This window comes from Saccoglossus kowalevskii, chromosome 20, assembly GCF_978046115.1.
Source record: "Saccoglossus kowalevskii chromosome 20, keSacKowa6.1, whole genome shotgun sequence".
In the NCBI taxonomy this organism is placed as follows: domain Eukaryota; kingdom Metazoa; phylum Hemichordata; class Enteropneusta; family Harrimaniidae; genus Saccoglossus; species Saccoglossus kowalevskii.
The window spans coordinates 6259248-6264296 of record NC_140660.1 but is presented as its reverse complement, the minus strand read 5'-3'; the positions used below and the strand labels follow the sequence as shown (position 1 = coordinate 6264296).

The window sequence follows — 5049 nt, the reverse complement described above, 5'->3', positions numbered from 1 at the left end:
TTACACGAAGTACAGGCTAAGATTTAAGCTGATTTAGGCTTATCTAGTATATTTGCATTTCGGCTAGACCCAATTGCGTCCACGCACAGGGAGGGCCAGTCGTTAGCACGGGCTAAGGGGTGCCATTAGTCGGTGACCTTTGGTAAGCCGCTATTTACGAACGAAAAATGGATGACACGCACGAGGTTCTATTTCTGCTGCTGGCATGTTTCGTTCTAATTTTGAAGCGACGTGCACAGGAATGCGAGAGAAGACGGACCCAACTTATTTGGATGCACATAAACAGTATACAACGGTCGTAACAGAATACAGAGTTTTATTAATGCATGTCGTAGACAGCGAACCAAATTTATTTTGTCTACGATTGGAGCTGCTGTACGCTCTACTACAGTGACCCGATTAGTGTGGAAGCGAGCGCGGAGTAATGACTGGTGGAATATTGTCGTTATACGAACTTGGGACAATTTTCACACCCAAAGGTCGCCACAGAGGGCGCTTAGCCCTGGGCTAAGCATTCGCGCATACTTTGTTAGCCCGTGCTAAGGTCTAGACCACGTCTTAAATTCGGATCAGATTTAACCCGTACTTAGCATTCCTTAACAGTATACAACGGTCGTAACAGAATACAGAGTTTTATTAATGCATGTCGTAGACAGCGAACCAAATTTATTTTGTCTACGATTGGAGCTGCTGTACGCTCTACTACAGTGACCCGATTAGTGTGGAAGCGAGCGCGGAGTAATGACTGGTGGAATATTGTCGTTATACGAACTTGGGACAATTTTCACACCCAAAGGTCGCCACAGAGGGCGCTTAGCCCTGGGCTAAGCATTCGCGCATACTTTGTTAGCCCGTGCTAAGGTCTAGACCACGTCTTAAATTCGGATCAGATTTAACCCGTACTTAGCATTCCTTAACAGTATACAACGGTCGTAACAGAATACAGAGTTTTATTAATGCATGTCGTAGACAGCGAACCAAATTTATTTTGTCTACGATTGGAGCTGCTGTACGCTCTACTACAGTGACCCGATTAGTGTGGAAGCGAGCGCGGAGTAATGACTGGTGGAATATTGTCGTTATACGAACTTGGGACAATTTTCACACCCAAAGGTCGCCACAGAGGGCGCTTAGCCCTGGGCTAAGCATTCGCGCATACTTCGTTAGCCCGTGCTAAGGTCTAGACCACGTCTTAAATTCGGATCAGATTTAACCCGTACTTAGCATTCCTTAGCCCGTGCTAAGCGTTCACGCACGTTTTCTTAGCACGGGCTAAGGAATTTGACCTCTTAGCCCGTGCTAAGGAGCTGTGCGTGAACGCAATTAATTGTGCAAGCTTGTAAAAAACAAACAAAAAAACCTTGTTTACTCACTTGCTTAGGCTTAGTTAGGTTTTTGTTGTTGTTTAGGTTGAGTAAGCCATCCATTTTGTTTTAACTGTTCTAACTTGGTAAACACGTTGATGTCATTCACTTGAAGCATAATCATATTCCAGAATCTAAATCCCAAATCAGTTGATGTGGTGACCAGTTTAGAGTTTTGATTCTGCAAAACAAATACATGATTATATTCACAAAATATTTGTGTATTAGTTTTGAGAGTTTTGTGTGGAAATTGCAAAACTAACATTTGCGTGTTGTTACAGAAACCGTGTTTAGGACCACGTGGTAGGGCATGTGATCATTTTTCTGTCATGTGTTAGCGAATAAATCAGTCAGTAGATTTGATTTTTTCCACTGATTTGTACTCCCCAATGGAGTGTGCCATGAAGACTGACCTCCCTAGCAGTCAGCAAAATGGTTCAATTTGATTTTTTGGGGATTCCAAAGCAGATACGAGTCAGGGGTTTTTCTAGAAAAAAACTGCAAGAGGGAACACTGCAATTCAGCGATACCACCAAGTGGGGGAGATAGGGTTCTCCCTACAAGACTGTGGAGTTTTTGATAATTTTAATGTAAAATGCAGCATTCTATGGCTTCCTTGAGGCCAAAATTACTATCAGACAGGTCACAGTTGAAGACTGTGGCCACATGTGATCCCTGGTGAATCAGAGGTTCTGCGCGCAGGGGAAGGGGCGCATGGCTATGGCATGAGGGCACTGCGCCTGTTCCCTTGTTTAAAAAATTCCTGCGAGTGATTACCACCAGAGAAGCATACAAAACTCTGGTGGTAATTACTCGTGTTGATTGACGTTAATAAAAAAATTATGTGGTATTACCATTCTCGTCTGACTTTCCACCCAGGGTACTCAGCTCAAAAAATCATGTATTTGAGGGAGGTGGGCACTTAATACCCAAGCATCCCTTTGAAATAGTGTGCAAATGACAATTTCAGTATACCATGTGACAGATTGAAGAGAATATTACGTCTTTTTGGGAAAAAAAATTGACAAATTAGTTGCATCATCATTGATTTCAACAACACTTTTACAAAGAATAAAACAAACAAATTGGTCACGATTATTAACAGGTCATTGTCGAAGCGTAGTTCACACATAGTTACCCTGTCTATGCATTTACAACAATTCACGGTGGTCGATATCCATGACGTGTTGTATAAATTTCATTACCGATATTCGGGAAAAGTCAAGCAATAATCAAATACCAGATTTATGATTACACAGTAAAATTTGGGGCATTTCAGAAGGGGATGGGTGCTTAGTCGAAACTGAACCCGAGAATAAATAGGTTCCAAAAGTTGGAGGTAAACGCTGAGCCGAGCATGGGTGCTATGTCGACTGAGTACGGTATACATAAATACAACATGTAAAGAATGAAATCACGGTGAAAATTTGTAAAGTTGGCAACGATGTGAAAGATAATAATAAATCTGACTCACGATATTCTGTTGGCATATTCCTCTGATCTGAATTTTTTGGCATCGAGAGTTGAGCTTCACCAAATGCAGCATTCACCACAAACTGCAAAGAAAAGTGAAGACAAAAAACTTGATTAATCATTCCCATGTAACAAGTGTCAAAAACTATTGTTCTGCTAGAAAAATAACACCATACTGAAAACCATACTGTCACGAGTAGTTACAAGATGGTCCATATATATATGGTTGTCAACAATTTTTGAGGAATTCTGATGAATACTGTTCATTTCTTATGAAATGATGCTTCAACACAAATTCCTATGGCAACGGTTTCGAAATGATGCATGTTTTCAAACTGGTTTCTTTCCAAAATAAATATTTTGTACACTGTACACTGTACTAGGTAAACAATCTTAAAAACTGATAATCAATAATTATGTGTGATGTTCTTTTGACCATATTTAATAGATTGAGTACAAGCAACTTTAAACTCTCACTTTTCACACTAAGATCACTTTTGTCATCTCTCTCAAAATACACCTGAATAATGTATTGACACCAACAATGAGAGTCAAGTTAATGTCATGTTGTTTTTTAAACAACTGATAGAAGCAGTTGTGTTTACCAGGGAAAATTGCAATGATAATACTTTAGCAAATTGTGTTTTCTAATTTTTTTTGTCATGTTTGTCCAAGTTTTCTGTTTTGGTTTTCATGTTTGTCCAGGTTTTCTGTTTGTGTTTTGATTTTCGTCCCAGTTTTCTATTTTGGTTTTCATGTTTGTCCTAATTTTCATATTTGGTTGCCTTGTGACAAATGTAGTCATCCAGGACAACTGCTCATTTATGTAAGCTTAGAGGGTCCTAGAGCTATTTGAATATTAAGACTCCCTAGATTGATTACTCTTGTGGAGGCCACAAAAATCAAGATGAATCAGCTTGTTGACTGCTGGGGAGGCCGGTCTTATTAATAATTAAAATTATATGTGACTGCAGGTGACTTTCAGAACAAACAAAAATGTTGTGGTCCTGATTTTCTTTGTATTTACTTATTTTGTTCCTAAAATGTTAATTAAATTTTAGTAACTTACACATTTTATAACTTTATTTTTTCAAAATCATTATATCATGAGTGGCATGCCATATTGGCTTAGAGGACACATTGCTGCTTAGATGCACAATGTGAATTCCTTAATACCCATTTGAAATAATCTAATTGTCAGTCACAGCTATTTAAAAAAAATTGGGTGCCACTTAATACTCCACTGTTGCTGGACTTGGGGGTTTTCATAAGATTTAGAAATAAGGGGAGTCAATTTGAAACTGGCATTCAACAATTAAATTATTAATTTTAAATTAGCTGAAAAATGGATAATGTTGTCATACAATTTGAACAGTTACTGGCTTCCAATGAAAATCCAGTGTTCTGTCATGTGACATATTTGATGGATAAGCACATATGGTGTAAACAATTCTGTGTTGTACTGTAAACAACTTTATTATCACTGGAATTAACTTTCTCTGAAAAGACATTTTGAAAGTTTTGTTGAATGTAAAATGATATTTTTGGTGAATTTTATTTCTCTGATTTGTGAATCAGCAAAATTAGAGAAAATAAATTCCAGTAATTTACAGTAGATGTGACTGATGCAGTGATATTTATTTGGTTTGAAATGTACAGGTTCGTGAAATAAACAATTAAATACCCGGAATATTCACTGGATCTTAATTTATCATATTTACCTATCAATGAAATAAGCAAGAATAAGCTCCAATCAATATATACAAATGTTACAACAGTATGTTGTTTGAGGGCGCTGTTTACTCACCTTCTTCATTGAGTTCGTTCCCTTTCATCTGCAATTTTACACAGTTTGTTAGTTCGTTCTTCCTCTTCTCCAACCACATGTAAAAAGTAATGATCACCTCATGGCTCTAGTGGAGGAGACCAACAGCCCGACTGTTGGTAGGGCTGCCGTTAATGCGTACATTATGGGATATGTCTATCACATTCTTTTTCTGTTTTACACCAATCACTGGACATCATTCATAAAAATGTGTGGCAATCAAGAGATGCACCTAACATCGTAATGAAGTCGTTAGTAAAGACTCTGCTTCTCAGCAACGTTCTCGTCCTCCTCAAAAAGTTCTTTCAGTGATTTTAGTTCATCGTCATGGCAATAATTTAACTCTTTAGGTGACATATTCCCATCTATTATGTCTTCTACTGGATA

The 5049-nt window shown here is 38.2% G+C and overlaps 1 long non-coding RNA gene across 1 annotated transcript; it reads right to left on the bottom strand.

Moving 5' to 3' along the window:
• Positions 1-1493: 1493 nt before the first annotated feature.
• LOC146729954 (uncharacterized) lies at positions 1494-4752 on the bottom strand. The gene is made up of 3 exons (XR_014927925.1): positions 4645-4752; positions 2839-2920; positions 1494-1545 (listed from the first exon to the last, which is right to left on the bottom strand). It is a non-coding gene; the product is annotated as an uncharacterized LOC146729954 (long non-coding RNA).
• Between the last annotated feature and the right edge of the window lie 297 nt (positions 4753-5049).